The sequence below is a fragment of the Lactuca saligna genome, chromosome 9 (genome assembly GCF_052625555.1).
Source record: "Lactuca saligna cultivar CGN05327 chromosome 9, ASM5262555v1, whole genome shotgun sequence".
Classification (NCBI taxonomy): domain Eukaryota; kingdom Viridiplantae; phylum Streptophyta; class Magnoliopsida; order Asterales; family Asteraceae; genus Lactuca; species Lactuca saligna.
This window is the reverse complement of record NC_136425.1, coordinates 119,956,836-119,979,601: the sequence shown is the minus strand read 5'-3', so window position 1 is coordinate 119,979,601 and position 22,766 is coordinate 119,956,836.

Below are 22,766 nucleotides of genomic sequence, written 5' to 3'. Positions count from 1 at the left end.
CGAGAATAGGGACGAATCTACCATACATGTTGAACTGATGGAGCCAATTCTCGAGCAATCCGAGGAAGGGAACTACAGCCGCCAAGTGAGTCAAATAGGGACTCAAGGTGAGCAAAGGGATGACCCGGAAGGGAGAAACAACAAGGATGGGCGGATGTACAAAAATTTCTTAGGTGCGAAACCACCAAGTCTCTTAGGAAGCCCAAAGCCTATTGAGATCATGGACTGGATCTCCGAGATGGAAATGGTGTTTGAAAGTTGCGATTGTAGCGAGAAGCAGAAGACGGTCTTCACTGTGAGACAATTGAAAACTGGAGTCTTAAGCTGGTGGAAGCTATTGGTAGATACAATGCCATGAGGAGAAGCTCTGAAAATGTCGTGGGATGAGTTCTTGGAACAACTAAAGGCGTAGTACTGTTCAGAGATATAACTCACTGATCTGAACAATGAGTTCCAAAATTTGAAAAAGGTGAAAATGAGCATCGATGACTATGCTGTTGCATTCACAGAAAAGATGAAGTTGTTTCTATACCTAGTGCCAACCGAACTTTCCAAAGTTGAGAAGTTCGCAAACGGACTGTCGGCTGACTTTGGCCCAACAGTCAAGATGGCAACCACTCTGAAATTAGCCGTTCGAGAAGCTAAGAATGTGGAGAGCCAACAAAAGGAAAGAGGTCTAGAAAGAGCTGAGGTTGGTGAGAAATGGAAGTTCGATGGATCCTCGAAGTCCAACAAGAAGAGTAGATTCTCGAAGTCTAGTTCGAGAGGAGGAGGATCAGAAGCGAAGTGGTGTGACAAGTGTAAGAAGATGCACTATGGGAAGTGTGACGGAGGGGTCACTTGTTTCAAATGTGGAAAGCCTGGGCACTATACCAACGAATGCACATTCACTAAGAAGGTCTGTTATGAGTGCAACGAGGAGGGGAACATTTCAAAGGATTGCCCAAAGAAGAAGGAGGCAGGAAGACCCAACATACCACCAAAGCTGAAGGTGAGAGCCTTCCAGATGACGCTTGAGTCTGCAAAGGAGGCAGCAGACGTCGCTTCAAATACCTTTCTTGTAAATGGTTTGCCTGCAAACATACTATTTGATTCCGGAGCCAACTACTGCTTTGTGTCACATAAATTTGGTGGGAAATTAGCATTACCTATAGAAAAACTTGATAATACCCTGATTGTAGAAGTTGCCAGTGGCAAATTCGTACCTGTTAGTAATCATATTAAGAACATCGTCATTGACCTAAACGGAAACGAATTCCATGAAGAGCTATTACCCATAGAGTTAAACGGTTTCAACATCATTTTGGGTATGGACTGGCTTAGCGCCAACGATGCTGAGATTCTTTGCAAGAAGAAGATTGTAAGGGTGAACCCACCCAGAAGAGAATCATTTATGGTGTACGGGGACAAACGCAGAGTGAATTCTGGAATTATCTCCCTGATGAAAGCCAGGAAATGTTTGTCCAAAGGATGTGCGTCGTACATGGCATTCGTAATTGATGCTAAGAAGGAGAAGAAAGAGGTGCAAAATATACCGGTTGTATGTGATTATCCAGAAGTCTTTCCCGAAGATCTTCCCGGATTACCACCTGATAGGCAAGTGGAGTTTCGTATAGACTTGTTACCAGGAACAACACTGATAGCAAAGGCACCTTACCGATTAGCGCCGACGGAGATGAAGGAGCTCATGATGTAACTTCAGGAGCTGTTGGACAGCGGTTTCATTCAACCTAGTTCATCACCCTGGGGAGCTCCGGTGTTATTCGTAAAGAAGAAAGACGGAAGCATGAGAATGTGTGTTGATTACAGAGAGCTGAACAAAGCAACGATAAAGAACAAGTACCCGTTGTCAAGGATCGATGACATGTTCGACCAGTTACAGTGTTCGAGCTATTTCTCAAAGATCGATCTTAGGTCGAGATACCATCAACTAAAGGTGAGAGAGCAGGATATCAAAAAGACTGCATTCAGAACAAGATATGGACATTATGAGTTCTTGGTTATGTCATTTTGGCTAACCAATGCTCCTGCATCATTCATGGATTTGATGAACAGGGTTTGTAAACCATTCCTCGATAAATCTGTGATAGTGTTCATCGATGACATTCTCATCTACTCCAAAAGACAAGAGGAGCATGAAAAGCATCTACGTGAAGTGCTAGAAGTCCTGAAAAAGGAGAAATTGTATGCAAAGTTCTCCAAATATGAATTTTGGATTCAAGAAGTCCAATTCTTGGGTCATGTGATTAACCAAGAAGGAATAATGGTTGATCCAGCAAAGATCGAAGCTGTAATGAAGTGGGAACAAACAAAAAGTCCTATGGAGATTCTAAGCTTTTTAGGATTAGCTGGATATTACCGAAGATTTATCCAACGCTTTTCTTTGATAGCCGCTCCATTGACAGCCTTGACCCACAAAGGAGCTACTTATACTTGGAGTGAAAAGCATAAGGAAGCCTTTGAGAAGTTGAAGAAGAAATTATGTGAAGCACCAATTCATTCTTTACCCGAAGGAGTTGAAGACTTTTCAATCTATAGTGATGCATCTGGAGTTAGGGTAGGTTGTGTTCTGACCCAACGAGATAAAGTGATAGCATATGCATCAAGACAAATGAAGGAGCATGAAAAGAACTACCCTACTCATGATTTGGAGTTAGCAGTGGTAGTTTTCGCTTTAAAAATATGGAGACATTACCTCTATGGTACGAAGTGCAAACTTTTCACTGATCATAAGAGTATTCAGTATCTCTTTAATCAGAAGGAACTGAATATGAGGCAACGACGTGGCTGGAATTACTCAAAGACTACGACTGTGAGATACTTTATCACCCTGGTAAAGCAAATGTAGTTACTGATGCTCTCAGTCGGAAAGTCAACCTTGAAAAGAAAAGGCCAAGAGCGTTGAGAATTGAGGTTGTCTCAACAATTGTGGAGAGTATAAAGAAAGCTCAGGAAGAAGCTTTAGAGAAGAATGACCGAAAAGAAGAACGTTTGGGAAAAACATTAGTATTCGGTACAAACAACCAAGGGTTGAAGGTATTCCAAGATAGGATTTTGGTACCTAAGACAGGAGGAGTAAGAGATGTTCTGATGGAAGAAGCTCACAAGACCATGTACTTGATTCATCACGGTAGTACGAAAATGTATAGGGATTTAAAACCCTATTACTGGTGGCCAACGATGAAGCTCGATGTTGCTAAGTATGTGGCCGAATGTGTGACATGTGCAAGAGTTAAGGCACAACATCAGAAACCATATGGGATTTTAGAACCTTTACCTGTACCCATGGGTAAATGGGAAGACATCACCATGGATTTTGTGACCAAACTACCCAGAACAAAGAGCGGTCATGACATGATTTGGGTGGTCGTGGATCGTTTCACCAAGAGTGCACACTTCATAGCAGCCAATGAAAAATGGTCTATGGATAAGCTTGCGAATGCTTACGTGAAGGAAATTGCGAGACTTCACGGTGTTCCTCTAACAATTGTATCAAATCGTGATAGTCGTTTCATGTCACGATTTTGAAAAAGTCTACAAGAGGAAATGGGTACCAAGTTGTGTTTAAGTACAACTTACCATCCACAAACTGATGGTCAGAGCGAAAGAACAATACAAACACTTGAAGATATGCTGAGAGCACGTACCCTGGAATTCCAAGGTAACTGGGATGAACATTTACCTTTAGTAGAGTTTTCCTACAACAATAGTTTCCACTCGAGCATAAATATGGCACCTTATCACGCTTTGTATGGACAGAAGTGTCGTACGCCGTCTTGTTGGCTTGAAGCTGGAGAAAAGCAGTTTATGGGACATGAGATAGTCCATCAGACTGCTGAAAAGGTTCAAATGATTAGGGAAAGGATGTTAGCAGCTCAGGATCGTCAAAAGAGCTATGCTGACAAGAAAAGAAAACCGATAACATTCGAAGTTGGTGATTCGGTTTTGCTTAAAGTCTCGCTGTGGAAGGGACTTATAAGATTTGGTAAAAGCGGAAAGTTGAGTCCAAGGTTTATTGGACCGTTTAAAGTTCTTCAGAGGATTGGGAATCAAGCTTACAAGCTAGAACTACCAGAAGAACTAAATAGTATTCATAACACTTTCCATGTGTGTTATTTAAGGAAGTTCACGGGTGATGTTCCTGACATAATTCCAATATCTGAGTTAAAGCTGGATGAAAGCAAGAGGTTAATCGAAGAACTAGAGGCAATCGTTGACCGTAAGACTAAAAAGTTGCGATGCAAGATGGTCGATTTAGTGCTTGTATAATGGAAACATACAAATGGGCCAAATCTCACCTAGGAAACGGAGAGTGACATGATGAGTCGCTACCCGTATTTATTTGCTGATGTGTGATTCCGAGGACAGAATCATCCTAAGGGGGAGAGAATTGTAACACCCGTGTTTCTGGGCTAAAAGCATTAATAAAGTTGTAATTGTCTAGATCAACCTTTGTAACTCATTTTGAAGTAGTAAAGAGGAATTATGAGAATATTATGTAAATTATATGCTTATCTGCTTAATTATTATGATTTAATTGATTAATAATAAAAATAAGCATTTAAAATAAATATTATAAAAAGCCTATATCTTTTAATAAAGTTGTAGTGGCCGAAACAAGGATTCCAGAGATATAAAGAACATTGAAATCTGAGTTATAACGAAGAAGTTATGACCTGTCGAAGTTTCACGACAAAACCGGCACGACACCGGGAAGCGTAAAAAGTGAATGTTACGATAAAGTGCTTTTTAGCCTTAACAATCTAAACTAAAGTCGTAGTATTCGTTAAACCAAGAAGTTCGATAAAAAGAACGCCCAAATCAGACTTCATATGAGGAAATTATGATTTTTCTAAGTTTTAGCTTAGCAGTAGACAGCTAAATACTCGAATTTAAGATCGAGCAAAATTTAGCCGACACAACCTAAACGAGAATCGAAGATCTCGTCAATAGTAGTACAACGGTAAAAAGACTGACGAAAACGGACGTCGGATGAAGAAGTTATGAATTTTTAACGGATTTTCCTATCCCGGTCTGTTAAAAATAATAATATTAAAATTAAAGTCAAAATTAGCCGACGAAGTCTAAACAAAAGTTGTAGAGCATGATTTTAGCTACGCGTGCATATAAAGAACATCAAAAATGGAGCTGGTATGCGAAAGTTATGGATTTTAGAAGTTCGGGGCTCAAAATTCGAAAAATTTCGCATGAACAGGAACCGGACACGTCACCTCGCACGAAGCTGCTGCGTCACCGAGGACGTGGCCGAATCCGAATGAGATGCGTGTCGCAACTCCTTTGGACCAAACCCTCGGCCAATCAGAAGACACCTCGTGGCAGCCGCGTGTCCGAACCTCGCAGAGACACGTCCGGGTCTCGTTGTCGCCTCCGTGTCTCGCCTCGCTACTGCCACGCGCCTCCTCCCCTCGCAGCCACCTCCTCCCTTCATCATCGAGCCTCGCAAGCAGCTATGTGGAAGCTTCTCAGTGTCGGAAACCTCGGCCTCGCACCCTATAAATAGGGGGCTGCGAGATCTCCCGACTATTTTTGTTAACTTGACATTTTTCACCCCAAACTTATATTTTGACTATTTTGACTTCCCCCGAAGCCCCGATATCATTTTTAAAGCCCGAATACATCCCGAAGTGCCCCAAAAACTCTAAAAATTTTATCTTTTCGGTTTTGAAGCTCCAACTCTCGCAGAGTGTGACATCCCCTAATTTCTCGGCCAGAAAAACCGATTTAATTTATGCTTTTTAAAATCAAATCAGAGAAATATTTATAAAAGATGTTGCGGAATTTGGTTCCCAAAACAAAATATGATAAAAGTTTGTCAAAACCTTTCTTTAAGAAATATATCATTTCCTTTTTATATCAAAACCACGGGATGTCATGTTCCGATACAGATGAAAAGCATAAACAAGACATTATAAGACTTACGACAATTATTTGTAACTACTAGCCTATAATCCAAAATTCACTCGTCATCATCATCCGACTATGCTTGGGGTCCTCTACCTGTAATATAAATAGCTGAGTGGGTCAGGCTTGGAAGCTTGGTGAGTATATAGGGTTTTCAACCCACAATACATAAATTTTTATGTTTAAACAACAATCAATCAACCGAATTACCCCAAACCCCCTTATTTTATTTATTTTTTAAGGGTTTAACCTAAGAATCAACTATAACTCCTTCCTAAGGATTCATCCTAAGGAATAGACACAAAGTCATCTCGTGACCAGGGTTTATACAATTGGTACTAATCCTATAGCTGCCAAAGTTTATTCAACATGTGCTAAGTCCATAGCTCTCATTTATTGACAGTATTATTTTCAGGTATTCTATCCTGCAATACATGTCAATGGGTTTTTAGAGTACACCTAATGAACATATAGTTCATTACACCTACAGGTTGCGGTCCTGCTAGTGTTCCACTGGACTATCTAGAAAGTCCATGGTTGTTATCCCTACTCTGTTGAATGACGGGAGCCAACAATTTGGGTAAGTGATTCTCTCAAATTTCACCACTCACCCTCAACTCATGATCAATATTATTGATCATGTCCTTTATCCAACTCACCTTTCATCATATCCACTATTTCATCTACCCATGTTTTACCCAACATTTTTCGTAGATAAAAATACATATATAGTTTAAATTATTTAAAAACATGTATAAATCATTCCTTCAACACCCATCTCAAATAAACAAACAATATATATATCTACACAACACATATTTTATGTAAAATACTTCATATCTATGTGTAAGGTGAAAGTTGATGGGTTTTGAGCATTCTAACACTTCCTAAGTGTACATGCAACCCTAATAACCTTGGATCTATGTTTGTCTAATTTGTCATGCAAAGTTGATTTCCAAGGTTATATTCCTATCTAGCATACATGGGGAACAATTTTAACATAAAGTATAGATAGAATAACTTACCTTGTTGTTGCTTGTGTTCCTTGAAACCTTGTGAGCCTAGCACCCCAAGTGTGATGCCTCAAATGCTTCACACAACACCAAATGCTCTTGGAAGAACTTATGAGAGAATACTCACTCTTCAAAATCGGCCAAGCCCTCTATTACTTAGTGTAACCGATTTGGGAGGAGATCATATTACTTATATAGTGTTGACACATCTAGGGTTAAACCCTAATGTGTCATGACTCTTCATTTCCATGACCCATGGGTTTGTAACTCCCATGGAGCATCCTATGGGTGGAACTCAACTTGATGATCCATGGAGCCTTTTAGCCCACTAGACAAGATATGGATGATTTACTTAATCAACCCATATATTTAATTAGTTATCTTTTGATCACTTAATTAACTCTAAATTAATTCTTGATCAAACTAATCAAATAATATTATTAATATATTAGAACTTATAATATATTAATTATCTCCAAGCGTTATTTCTCTCATTTAGTCTATCCAATTGCATGGTGCCATGCAACCCAAATGGACCATGCCGGGTCGGGTCAAGTACATACCAGAAATAGTTATGGACTTAGACACCTTATCCAACAGTCTCCCACTTGGATAAGTCTAGTAACTATTACTGCAAGTATGACTTCAGGAACCGATCGGCAATCGTAGCTCTTTACAAGGTTTCTCGAAACTTGAGAAGATGATGGTACGCCATTTAAGATAAGTGATCATATAATCCTCTGTTCTAGATATCAGTCGGACAAATACATGGAACAATGTCTTACTTATTGTCCAACATTTGTTTCCCGATTTCCGATTTGTTTGACAAAGAACTTTATTGAACACATCAATTTAGTTCTGACCGGGCCCGGTACATAGGTCAAAACAAAATCATCGAGGGGCCCAGATATCAGCTTCTAATCCAAGAAGGAACAGATAAACTTCGACTCATATGTTTGTTCTACTACTCATTGAATTACACATAAGAGCACGATTTTATAACATCGAGTTACCAATGCGTTTTTCGTACAATCAATGCATAACCAACTCGTAAGTAACAAATCATATCTCTAGGTTTAAAGACTTATATGATATTACCGTCTCACGATCACTCGAGATAGAATTCCATGAAGTGATTCCAGTGAGCGTGGGTTGAGTCCAATGCTCAGAACTTATGAGCACTCATGATTGTTGTAGCCTTGTCCCAGACCTCTACAACCAATCATGACAGTCTTGATTCATACCTACTTCCGACATATGACTGACTGTGGAGGTTTGAATAATATGTTATACCAAACAAAATTATTCTGGAAGTCAAAACATGCAAAAGAAATATAGTAAACGATCGACAAGAGATAGCAACACTTTACTCATAAATAAAACACTTTTATTCATCATCAAATGTCAATTACACTTTACAAATTTCGAGATTATCTAACTACTAAATCTAATATCATCCTTCAGCCCTATGCTCCGAGCATGCTGGAGATGCTTAACCCGAGTCAGTCCCTTCGTGAGGGGATCTGCTGGGTTCTCATCCGATGATACCCTCTTTGCCACGAGGAGTCCTTCTTCGATCCGATGTCTGATGAAATGGTATTTTCTGTCGATGTGTCTGGATCTCCCGTGATCCCTTGGTTCCTTGGCTAAGGCAACAGCACTTTCACTATCACAGAAAATTTCCATCGGCTCTTTAATAGCTGGTACAACTCCAAGGTCTCCAATGAAGTTCCTCAGCCATAACGCCTCCTTTGCTGCTTCGCTAGCTGCAATATACTCTGATTCACAAGTAGAATCTGCCACTTTCTCTTGCTTGGAACTCTTCCAAGAAATTGCTCCTCCATTTAGGGTAAAGACCCAGCCCGACTGAGAGCGGAAGTTATCCCTATCAGTCTGGAAGCTAGCATCACTATACCCTACAACTCTCAAGTCATCACTCCCACCGAGGGTAAGGACCCAGTCCTTAGTCCTTCGTAGGTACTTGAGAATATTCTTTACCGCAATCCAGTGTGCCTTGCTAGGGTTCCCCTGAAACCTGCTAACCATGCTCAGGGCAAAAGCTACATCAGGTCGAGTACACGTCATAGCATACATGATCGATCCTACAGCCGAAGCATAAGGTACTCGACTCATTTGTGCTATCTCAGCCTCAGTGCTAGGGCTTTGTGTCTTACTCAGTTTGGCGTTACTCTGGATGGGCAACTCTCCTTTCTTGGAGTCTTGCATTCTGAATCTCTTCAGAACCTTATCTAAGTAGGTACTTTGACTAAGTCCAATTAGTCTTTTACTTCGATCTCTCAAAATCCTTATCCCCAAAATATAGGCAGCTTCACCAAGGTCCTTCATAGCGAAACACTTTCCAAGCCAGGACTTTACTTCCTGCAAGGTTGGAATGTCGTTTCCTATGAGTAGTATGTCATCCACATACAATACCAAAAAGCTAACTATACTCCCACTAGCCTTGACATATACACAAGATTCATCTTCACTCCTAGAGAAGCCAAATTCCTTGACCTTTTCATCAAAGCAAAGATTCCATCTGCGAGGTGCTTGCTTTAATCCATAAATAGATTTCTCAAGCTTACACACTCTATTAGGGTACTCGTTACTGACAAAACCCTCTGGCTGACTCATGTAAACATCTTCAGCCAACTTTCCATTAAGGAAAGCGGTTTTGACATCCATTTGCCAAATTTCATAGTCATGAAATGCGGCTATGGCTAACAGAACCCGAATAGACTTAATCTTGGCTACCGGAGAAAAGGTCTCATCATAATCCACTCCAGGAATTTGAGAGAAGCCCTTTGCAACCAGTCTAGCCTTATAAGTGTGTACTTTACCATCCATGTCGGTCTTCTTCTTGAAGACCCATTTGCACCCTACAGTCTTTCGACCTGGTACATTCTCAACCAAGTTCCAAACTTGATTGTCATACATGGATTGTATCTCGCTATCCATAGCCTCTTTCCATTTGGCACACTCGGGGCCCGCCATGGCTTCCTCGTAGCTGTTAGGGTCATCTTGACTTACTAGTGTCTCATCACTAATAAGTGTCTCACCTTCTGCAGTAATATGGAATCCATAGTAATGCTCAGGTGCACTCCTAACTCTCGTGGAACGCCTCAGAGGTACAGATTCGTCAATTGGCTCAACAGGAGTTTCCTCCTCAAGTTGAGGGCTAGAGTTTGAAGTTCCTTCACCACTTGACTCTTGAATTTCTTCAAGATCAACTTGCCTCCCACTGTCTCCTTGGCTTATAAACTCTCTTTCTCGAAAGACTCCTCTTCTTGCTACAAAGACCACATTGTCACTAGGTCTGTAGAAGAGGTAACCAAAGGATTGTTGTGGGTAGCCGATGAAAATACACCTCTCGCTTCGGGGTTCGACCTTATCATGAGTCTCACGTCTCACGAAAGCCTCGCATCCCCAAATCTTGATGTGGTCTAGTTTAGGTACTTTACCAGTCCACATCTCGTGAGGAGTTTTGGCAACTTTCTTTGTAGGGACTAGATTAAGGATATGGGCGGCAGTCTCTAAGGCATACCCCCAGAATGAGATTGGTAGCGAAGCTCGACTCATCATGGAACGAACCATGTCCAACAAGGTTCGATTACGCCTCTCAGCCACACCATTCAACTGCGGTGTCCTGGGAGGTGTCAATTGTGAGACAATCCCACATTCCTTTAGATAGTCGAGGAACTCTGAACTAAGATACTCACCACCTCGATCGGATCGAAGCATCTTAATGTTCCTGCCCAATTGATTCTCGACTTCCTGTTTAAATTCCTTAAACTTCTCGAAAGTCTCTGACTTTTGCTTGATTAAGTAGACATATCCATATCTACTGTAATCATCAGTAAAAGTCAAATAATAACGATTAGCATCTCTTGTGGCATGTTCGAATGGTCCACACACATCCGTGTGTATAAGGTCCAACAAACCTTCACCCCTTTCACACGAGCCTGTGAAGGGTGACTTTGTCATTTTTCCAAGTAAGCATGATTCGCAACTATCATTTGACTTTAGGTCAAACGACTCCAGGACTCCATCCTTTTGGAGTTGGCCTATGCGTTTCTTGCTTATATGTCCAAGACGACAATGCCATAATGATGCTTTATCCAAGTTATTATTATTAGTAGAATCAATACACAAAACATTATTTCCTAAGTTATCTACAATAGATATAGCTTCATACACACCATCACAAGGTAATGCTTTAAAATAAAGTACATTATTAAAGAAAGCATTAATCGAACCAACTTCATTATCAAACGAAAAGGTGAAACCTTGTTTGTACAATGCATGAAAGGAAATAATATTTCTTGCCATTTCTGGCGAATAACAACATTTATTCAAATCTAAATTTAACCCACTACTTAGCGACAAAGTATAAACTCCAATCTTGGTGACAGGTGTAACTTTCCTATTCCCCATGATTAAGTTTATTCTTCCTTGCTCCACATTCTCACTTCTTCCTAGTCCCTGCAAGTCACAACAAATATGAATACCGCAACCTGTATCAAGGACCCAAGATTTCGAATGGGGTGAGTTATTAGAAATGATAGTGTAAATACCTGCATGGTTGGGTTTGACTTTCCCATCCTTCACATCTTGCTGGTACTTTGGGCAGTTCCGCTTCCAATGAGCTTTTTCGTGGCAATAGAAGCATTCAGCCTCTTTTGGGTCAGAAGAAGGAGTAATGAAACCTTTCTTGGTTCCACTTGAAGAAGAGCCATCAAGGGTCCGAACCTTGGTACCCTTTGAAGATCTCTTTCTCTTCCTCCCTCGACTTTGCCCGATTGCCAAGACCGGAGTTGAGTCTGGAGTAGGAGTGATAGCAACCGACTTCCCCTTAAGACCTGTTTCTGCGGTCTTGAGAAGTCCCTGAAGTTTGCTGAGGGTGACCTCTTCCTTGTTCATGTGATATGTCATGCAGAATTGATCATAGCACGATGGTAAGGAGTGCAAAATGATATCTATTGCAAGCTCCTCAGGGAAGTTCACATTGAGCTTCAGCAACCGATCCACATACCTTTGCATTTTCTGCATGTGGCTCGTGACGGACTCTCCGTCCTTCATCATGGTCGTTATCATGGAGCAGATGACTTCGTACCTCTCTTGTCGTGCACTTTGATGGTATCTTTCCATCAAATCTTGGTGTATTTCATAAGGGTAGAAGTCTTCATAAGACTTTTGGAGTTCAGCTGTCATGGTGGCTAACATGATGCAAGCCACCTTGGTTGCATCTCTTTCATGAGTATGAAAGTCAGCGATCTCCTGGGGAGTTGCAGTGGACTCGTCAATTTCCTTAAGCTCCTTGTCAAGGACATATTCTTTGTCCTCGTAGCGGGTAATCATCCTGATGTTTCTGATCCACTTATTGAAGTTGGATCCATCAAAGGTGACTTTCCCACACAGACTCATAAGAGTAAAGGAGCCATTAGGATTCGAGCCAGAAGCATTATTTGAAGACATCTGAAAAAGAAGAACAAGTTTAGTTTAGATTTAAGAGAGTCCTTAATAAAACACCCAAATGTAATATTAAGGCTAGGATCCAATCACAATATAATATAACTTAGAAGAGGTATGCTGTAATCTAAGCTATACCATATTTGAAAGGTAGGTGAATGACGATTCACCAATTTCCACCACGAAAACCGAAATAATAAATATTTAGTTTTTATTGGTTTTTAGAAACTCCTAGATTCTTTGAGATCCAATGAACTTTTCAAAGGCATGTTTCAATCTCGGGAGTGCCCTCCAGGTTTTGTGACTGGGATGCCGAGGATCACAAAACGAGGTGTGAAGTAACCATGCAAATCACTTGGTACCCTTAAAGTTTATCACTCAATCGATGTGCCGGTAAACCACACACGCTCCACCGATACTATAATAAACCTTAAGTCATCCTTTACCTACCTTGTTAAGTCCAAGTTGTGCCGGTTAACCACACACGCTCCACCAACGACTCAGACAAAGTGTAAAGTGTAATTTCATGGATTAGCACCTTATTCACATTTTTCCTAAAGTAACTAAGATTGGGAATTTAATAAACATTTAGTTACTTTATTTATTCATCATACTTTGAATGAGAATTTATAAGTCCTTGTCTTACCCGTTCGGCTAACGACCCTCCACCAGTCAAGCAAGCGGTGGGTGAGAATATACACCCATTAAGTCACCATTTTATAGGCAACAACCTTATACCCACCTTATAGACCGGCTTCGTGAATGAGGCGTACTAGCGGTAAGACGACTTGTTCTTATACATATATATATAATTATTAAATCATCATAATATAAGTATATGGGTTGAATTTTAACTTTTAAAATTCTAGGGGTTGGAACTAAAGTTTTAACTTAACTTTACTTGTTCCAAAACTTGAGGGCAAGTTTTGTAACTTTCAAAACTTTTCATTTCTTGTAACTTATGAGTTTAATAGAGTCATAAAATGAAGACTCTTCATTTTTTATAACTCTTGTGTTTTTCTTAATGGTTTTAACTCAAGTGTGACTCTTGGTTTTCCATAACTTAAGGATAAGTTATGAACTCCATTAAAACACATTATGATCAAGAATTAAACTACCAAATAGGTTACAAATAATTCCTATGATCATCTAAAACATCATAAGAACAAGAACATGAATATGAACACAATCAAAAAATTACATAAAACTTTGTAATTTTTGATAACTAGTTGTTGTAAATGAATTAGCAAGACATTACACCACCAAAAACAAGTTTACATTTACTAAAACAGTTTAGGGTAATGTTTCTAATTCATTTTCCAGCAATTGAATCGAAATTCTGCACTCATTCGACCCTACTCGCCGAGTGCATGAACATGACTCGCCGAGTTGGTTGAAGATACACATGGACTCGACGAGTCCCCCCAATAGACTCGACGAGTCCATTCGCAGACAGCAAATTTTCGATTCTGTTTTCAACTTTTAAGCACAAATAAGAACAAACAAGCCTAGGCTCTGACACCACTGATGGGTTTTGAGCATTCTAACACTTCCTAAGTGTACATGCAACCCTAATAACCTTGGATCTATGTTTGTCTAATTTGTCATGCAAAGTTGATTTCCAAGGTTATATTCCTATCTAGCATACATGGGGAACAATTTTAACATAAAGTATAGATAGAATAACTTACCTTGTTGTTGCTTGTGTTCCTTGAAACCTTGTGAGCCTAGCACCCCAAGTGTGATGCCTCAAATGCTTCACACAACACCAAATGCTCTTGGAAGAACTTATGAGAGAATACTCACTCTTCAAAATCGGCCAAGCCCTCTATTACTTAGTGTAACCGATTTGGGAGGAGATCATATTACTTATATAGTGTTGACACATCTAGGGTTAAACCCTAATGTGTCATGACTCTTCATTTCCATGACCCATGGGTTTGTAACTCCCATGGAGCATCCATGGAGCATCCTATGGGTGGAACTCAACTTGATGATCCATGGAGCCTTTTAGCCCACTATACAAGATATGGATGATTTACTTAATCAACCCATATATTTAATTAGTTATCTTTTGATCACTTAATTAACTCTAAATTAATTCTTGATCAAACTAATCAAATAATATTATTAATATATTAGAACTTATAATATATTAATTATCTCCAAGCGTTATTTCTCTCATTTAGTCTATCCAATTGCATGGTGCCATGCAACCCAAATGGACCATGCCGGGTCGGGTCAAGTACATACCAGAAATAGTTATCGACTTAGACACCTTATCCAACAAAAGTAACCACACACTCACATGATTTGATGTTAATCGGGCAGCAATTCGTTTCCTAAAACGATCGTTTCTAATAAAACCGGGAGTTTTATTGAGAAACGATGGTAACAACAGACTAGAACAAGACGAATTCAAATAATAGCTTGTTGGTAACCTTGTGACTTTCCCTGATCCAAGTGCGAGTCCTGTGCTTCCAGTAGTATAGATCTCTACTACTATTTACACCTACTCATACTCGTCCCAAGTACTGTCTCGCAGTCCCCAAGTCCTAAAATCACAAAACAATTTAACACATACGAATGTGTCCAATTAATCATAAAATTTTCCAGACTCTACTAGGACTTCTTTCATGCGGATCTTCAATGATCAACTCTACTTCAACTTGGTTGATGATGGAAGTTCCAGATGATTCGGACAACTTTAAAAATTACACCAGCCATTATATTCATCAGAAAACAAAACCAGTTTATTTTATTTCCTTGAAACGATTACACAAAGGTTCAAGTTTACCCTATATTATGTCTCTCATAGGCTAAACTACTTGTTACTATTCACATTACTACTTTGTAACTTGATCTTCGGGTATCAAGTCTTGACTTCTACTTCCTAGTGTTATTAATCGTTTCGTCAAGGATATCCTGAAATTCCTTTGGCGTTGATGGTGCACTTGGCCTTGTTACTTTATTGTTCTTCGGACAATTCTTAGAAATATGGCCTTATTCTTTACATCCGTAACACACCTGCTTGGGAATCGTACACTCATTGGTGTAATGCCCTATTTCTCCACACTTAAAGCACTTCACCTTCCCGTCACAATTCCCAGAGTGTTTATTTATGCACTTCCCGCACCATTTTCCTTTATCTCTTCTTTTGCCAAACTTTGAGGATATGTTGCTCTTGTTGGGCCTTGAAGACCCCTCAAATTTCCTCTTCTTGCCAACTTCAACATTTTTGGCGGTTGTGTCATTGATCATTTGCTCAATAAACTTAGCAACCCTAATAGTTGCCTCAAGAACAGATGTCTGACGTACTGGCACAATAAGTTCATCCTTACTTTGTTGAAGTAAACGTTTTGTTTCTTCCATCTGTTCACTTAACATCGTACGTACCATTGCCTGCACTCCAGTCATCATGATTGGCTCAGGCTGTGGATTATCACTTCCGAACCCACTTTGAGTACTCGCCATTTCGATCTATACACCAATCGTAGGTGAATTCAGATCTTCATTTTCGTTAGATGTTAAGTCTTCGAAACGTTTATATGTTAGTTCCAATATCGTAGTCATACGTTTAAAATCCTACACACATAAGGTTTCCAAATCCGGTCGGCAACAGACCATAGATCCGAACAAATAATATCATCATTATAGCTATAACACAAAACATTTAGCACATAGAAGCATTTTAGGCATCCTTCCTGAAATAAACTAGTGCTCGTGTCTAAATCATGGTAGACACTCATCTCACAATCATCACTTAGCATTCTAAGTTTAAGTCTAGAAATTGTATATTTCTTAGTTCGCTTAAACTAATGCTCTGATACCAACTGTGACATCCCCTAATTTCTCAGCCAGAAAAGACCGATTTAATTTATGCTTTTTAAAATCAAATCAGAGAACTATTTATAAAAGATGTTGCGGAATTTGGTCCCCAAAACAAAATATGATAAAAGTTTGTCAAAACCTTTCTTTAAGAAATATATCATTTCCTTTTTATATCAAAACCTCGGGATGTCATGTTCCGATACAGATGAAAAGCATAAACAAGACATTATAAGACTTACGACAATTATTTGTAACTACTAGCCTATAATCCAAAATTCACTCGTCATCATCATCCGACTATGCTCGGGGTCCTCTACCTGTAATATAAATAGCTGAGTGGGTCAGGTTTGGAAGCTTGGTGAGTATATAGGGTTTTCAACCCACAATACATAAATTTTTATGTTTAAACAACAATCAATCAACCGAATTACCCCAAACCCCCTTATTTTATTTATTTTTAAGGGTTTAACCTAAGAATCAACTATAACTCCTTCCTAAGGATTCATCCTAAGGAATAGACACAAAGTTATCTCGTGACCAGGGTTTATACAATTGGTACTAATCCTATAGCTGCCAAAGTTTATTCAACATGTGCTAAGTCCATAGCTCTCATTTATTGACAGTATTATTTTCAGGTATTCTATCCTGCAATACATGTCAATGGGTTTTTAGAGTACACCTAATGAACATATAGTTCATTACACCTACAGGTTGCGGTCCTGCTAGTGTTCCACTGGACTATCTAGAAAGTCCATGGTTGTCATCCCTACTCTGCTGAATGACGGGAGCCAACAATTTGGGTAAGTGATTCTCTCAAATTTCACCACTCACCCTCAACTCATGATCAATATTATTGATCATGTCCTTTATCCAACTCACCTTTCATCATATCCACTATTTCATCTACCCATGTTTTACCCAACATTTTTCGTAGATAAAAATACATATATAGTTTAAATTATTTAAAAACATGTATAAATCATTCCTTCAGCACCCATCTCAAATAAACAAACAATATATATATCTACACAACACATATTTTATGTAAAATACTTCATATCTATGTGTAAGGTGAAAGTAACCACACACTCACATGATTTGATGTTAATCAGGCAGCAATTCGTTTCCTAAAACGATCGTTTCTAATAAAACCGGGAGTTTTATTGAGAAACCGGGCTCTGCAAAAGTCGGGCTTGGAAACCGAAAAGATAAATTTTCCGGGCTTCTCGGGCACTTCGTGGAGTATTCCGGGCTTTACAATCGATACCGGGGCTTTGCGGGATGTTAGAATGAAGAAAATATGGGTTTAGGGGTTAAAAGTGACAAAATTTCAAAGTTACCCGGGAGGTCTCGCACCCTCCTATTTATAGGGGCGAGGCTTTTGATCGGAGGGTTAGAAAGAAGACACGCGTCGCAGATCCAAGGGTTCGCAGGGGGTGGCTCGCACGAGGGTTGCACGTGCGAAGGGCTCGCTGGCAACTTCCGATTGGACCGCGGGGTTTACTGGGCACATGCGAGGTTCGGAGCTAGGCGGTGCGAGGTTCGGAGCTAGGGTGGTGCGAGGCTCGGTCCAGCTGCGAGCTTCGGATTGGGCCTCCCTTTGGTCGAATCTGAAGAGGACACGAAGCGACACGCAGCAGTCTCGCATGCAAGGTGACTCAGCAGCTCCGATATGTGGCGCATACGGAGCGAAGACACGTGGCTAGCATGCTGTGAGGGTGACGTGGCCGAAGCCATATATGCGAATTTTCTCAGTTTTTGTGCAAAAACTTCTAAAATCCATAACTTTCGCATACGAGCTCCGTTTTTGACGTTCTTTATATGCACTCGTAGCTAAATTTACGCTCTACAACTTCCGTTTGGACTTCGTCGGCTAATTTTGAATTTAAAGTTTTTTTATTATTATTTTTAACAGACCGAGACAGGAAATCCGTTAAAAATTCATAACTTCTTCATCCGACGTCCGTTTTCGTCATAATTTTTACCATTGCGCTCCTAATGACGAGACCTTCAATTTTCGTTTAGGTTGTGTCAGCTAAAAATCACTCGATCTAAAATTCGAGTTTTTAGCTGTCTACTGCTAATCTGAAACTTCGAAAAATCATAACTTCGTCATACGAAGTGAGATTTGGGTGTTCTTTTTATTGAACTTCTCGGTTTAACGAATACTACGACTTTCGTTTAGATCACTAAGGCTAAAAAGTAGTTTATCAAAAACTCACTTTTTACGACACTCGGCGCCGTGTCTGTTTATCACGAAACTTCGACATGTCATAACTTCTTCGTTATAACTCGGATTTTGGCATTCTTTATATCCCCGAAATCCTTGTTTCGAGCACTACAACTTTATGTAAAGATATCGGGCTTATCTCAAACTTTAATTTTGATGCTTGTTTTTATTCTTAATTAAATAAATCCTAAGAATTAAGCATAAAACACATAATTCACATAAAATTCACATAATCCCTTTTTATTTCTACTAAATGAGTTACAAAGGTTAACCTAGACCATTATGTCAATATTAATGCCTAGCCTAGAAACACGAGCGTTACACAGAGCCCGGTTTGTTAATAAAACTCCCGGTTTTATCAGAAACGATCATTTTAAGGAACGAATTGCTGCCCGATTATCATCAAACCAAGTGAGTGTATAGTTACTTTCATCTTACACATAGATATGAAGTATTTTCTATAAAATACATGTTATGTGTAATCATATTGATTGTTTATTTGAGATGATTGTTGAATACAATGTTTTATACAAGTTATAAAATGTATATATGTATTTTATCTACAAATATGTTGGGTAGAACAAGGGTAGGCAAAATAGTTGATGTGTGTTAAAATGATGAGAGGCCTCGATGTTGTTGCTGTTCCAGTCATCTAGCGGAGTATGGATGACGACCACAGACTCTTCTAGACAGTCCAGTGGAACGCTAGTAGACTCGCAACCTGTAGGTGTTGTGAACGATGTGTTCACCGGTGTACTCCATCCCCCTCATGGTTGCCTTTAGGACATTTATTGTTGAGGAACCCCCTTAACAGTAGTGTCCATCCCGATGATAAAATCCTTAGACTAGGTCCCTTGTATAGGTGTTTAGGGACGTAAAGTGAGGATAACGGGAATGGGTAATCAGGATTATTGTTGGTTGATGAAATTAATAAATTTATTGTTGATCGATGAAATTAATAAATTTATTATTATTTGTGGGTTGAAAACCCTATATGCTCACCAGGCTCCCAAGCCTGACCCACTCAGCTTTCTATTTTACAGGTAGTGGACTCAGAGCATAATTATGATGATGATGAGGGACTTTTGGATTATAGGCCATTAGTTGTAAATAACTATTGTAAGGCTTATAATGTATTGTTTATACTTATGTACTGTATCGAACATGACATCCCAAGTCTTTTAATGAAATACATTTATAAGGAAATGCTTTTGATAAATCTTTATCATATTATTGTTTTGGGACAAATTCCGCAATTCGTTTATTAAAAGGTTACTCTGATTTTGAAATAAAGTATAAACAAAACCGCTCTTTTCTAGCCGTGAAATTAGGGATGTCACAGCTGACAGGCAGATTGGTTCAGATGAGTTGGATGCCAGGATTAGGAGGATTCTCTATGAGGATACTGTTGCGATTGTCTGGGATAAGATATCAGAGCTCTTTAGATCTATTAAGACCGCAATGATGGAATACTTTTATGACAGATACGTAGTCGTTGTTGAGATTGTTGCTGATGTAGCCTTTCCAAGTGTGATAGCTGTAGGTGTTGGACCGGGTTGGGTTTTTCAGTATCGGGACTTCGACAATACGAAGCCCCTGAATTTAGATGGGGTTTAGGATCTGACCATTCCCATGAGGTGTCTATCTAACATAGAGGGATGTTTCTTCACTTGTTTGTGCCCTGTTGACCAGAAGGTCAGGTGTTTCGTGAACCTTCTGAGGACCTGAGCCAAGGATTGGTGGAGGCTCGCTACTAAATCCTATTTTACTGAGCAGAGAGCTGTGGTGACTTCAGAGAAATTATATGATATGTTCCGATCCTTGGCTCCGGTCCTCAGAAGGTTTCACGACACACCTGACCTTCTGGTCAACAGGGCACAAACAACTGAATAAACATCCCTCTATGTTAGATAGACACCTCATGGAAATGGTCAGATCCTAAACCCCGTCTAAAGTCAGGGGCTTTGTATTGTCGAAGTCCCGATACTGAAAAACCCAACCCGGTCCAACACCTACAACTGCCACACTTACGAAGGCTACATCAGCAACAATCTCAACAACGGCTACGTATCTGTCATAAAAGTACTCCATCATTGTGGTCTTAATAGATCCAAAGAGCTTTGATATCTTATCCCAGACAATGGCAACAATATCCTCAAAGAGAATCCTCCTAATCCTGGCATCCAACTCATCTGAACCAATCTGCCTGTCAGCCCCTGATCCCAATCTGGATTTGATCACAACTTGTCTCATAGTCACCATACTGAAAATACACGAGGAATATATCAAATAATACGCATATCATAACAGGGAACCAACTCCCAATTAATCCCTAGGGGTTGTGACTTCCTTACTACACGTATAGGTCATGTGCAATCTGTAGTACGAACCTATACTACCTTCCACACTTACCCATATTATTCTCAAGGATCATCACAACACCCTAACAATACTCATAAGTATAATCATAGAATCAATACTCACTCCCTAGAGGAGAGGCTAAACATCTCACCACTAGCCGGATGATCCCACACAACTTATCAATGAAACTTCCACCAACCCTGCAACATTCATGTATGGTAGCCATACATAACCTTGGACCCTATAGGCATTCAAATATCTAATTCTACTCTAAGCCCTTCATCAAACAATAATAGGAAATAAGGCCAAACCAAACATTCTCAAGATATAAGATCTTAGTTATATATATTACCAGTATAAATACACTAAGCAACTACAGTAATGATGTCAATTCCATAAAAGAAAGGTACTAGGCTATTAGGCATCAATTCTATCATGCAATTCTATCATGAAATTCTTGAATATCCATAGCCTGTCACTAGCATTTTGTTCTAACATATCAAAATATCAAATAACAGTATCGTATTAGAGGGTCTACTAAATGGCTACAACTGATCTTACAAATTGCATCCCCCTTGAGTATTTTGGAAACCATTTGCAAATCATTTTGCATATCTTTTCCTTAGTTTGAGACTGGATTCACTAGAGTGTTCCTCTATACCCTCAAATACAGGCTATGATACTAACTTGTAACATTCATAAAATCCTTGAAAATTTTAAACTTTTTAAACAACCCCAAAACGATCATTTTTTACAAATTGTTTCCGAAATAAGTTTCACTGGTGGAGTGAGAGAGATTAACCTAGGAGTACCTTGACTTGAGGTAGGGTACAGAGACGGTGACTTAGATCACCAAGATATTTACAAAGAGGGCGATGTTCTATCCTGAGATTGCTGCGTTGGATAAGGTTCAGATGACCCATTAATTGAACATGTTTAAAATGGAGCTCAGTTAGTTTTTTCCACTTAACATTATGGTACATTGTTGGAGATGCAGGAGGTAGCCAAACAATTTGAGATTGAGATCACTGATGTCAGATCTGGGGGCTAGAAAGGCCACACTTTTGGCAAGTGGGGCAAGATGCATGAGGGTACTTATCGATCATTGTCTGGGTGCCACAATTGTGGCTGGTAGGAACACATGGCGAGGGATTGCCGCTAGCAAGCTCCAACACTCAGTTCTAGGAATTGTTTTCTTTGCGACCAGGTTAGCCATGTGAAGGCCAACTTCCCATCTTTTGCAACCAGGTTGGCGCAGCCTCCATCACCGACTACTTTGACGATCACAGATGGGAGTCAGGGAGGGGCAGAGCCCCCGAGGGCTCGAGGTCATGCTTTCCAGCTTACCACAGAAGGGGCCAAAGCAGCACCATATGTTGTGACTGGTATGTTTCCATTCCTTATTGTATTGATTATGTTTTGTGCCATGCATAGGTTTTTACCTCTGTTAGGTTTGTTGTTAGTGAACTTCTTTCCTATTCTTGTATTATTTGACTCAGGTGTGAGTCGGTCCTTTGTATCTCGATCATTCAGTCGGGACTTTGTCATGCCCATTGGGAAGTTACAGTGTTCGTTGTGAGTCTATGTTGCCAACGAACACAGGATTTCTACATTATCAATATATCAGGTATGTTTTATGGAGATCTTCGCGGTATCCTTTCTGATCGACTTAATCCATATTCCCATTGGGGACGTCTACGTAACTGTAGGCATGGATTGGTTGAACCATTGTGGTGCTATGGTTAACTGTGAGGGCCAGTGCGTGGTAGTTCAGAATCCAAATGGGGGAGAACTGACTATTTATGGAGAGGGCACCAAGATGGGTTCATGCTTTTGTTTTGCAGCCAGAGCTCGATAGGATATTCAGCACGGGTGTGCAGGTTATTTGGCGTATGTGGTGGATACAAGCGTTGGGGATTAGGTTTCAACTTTGGAGGTCC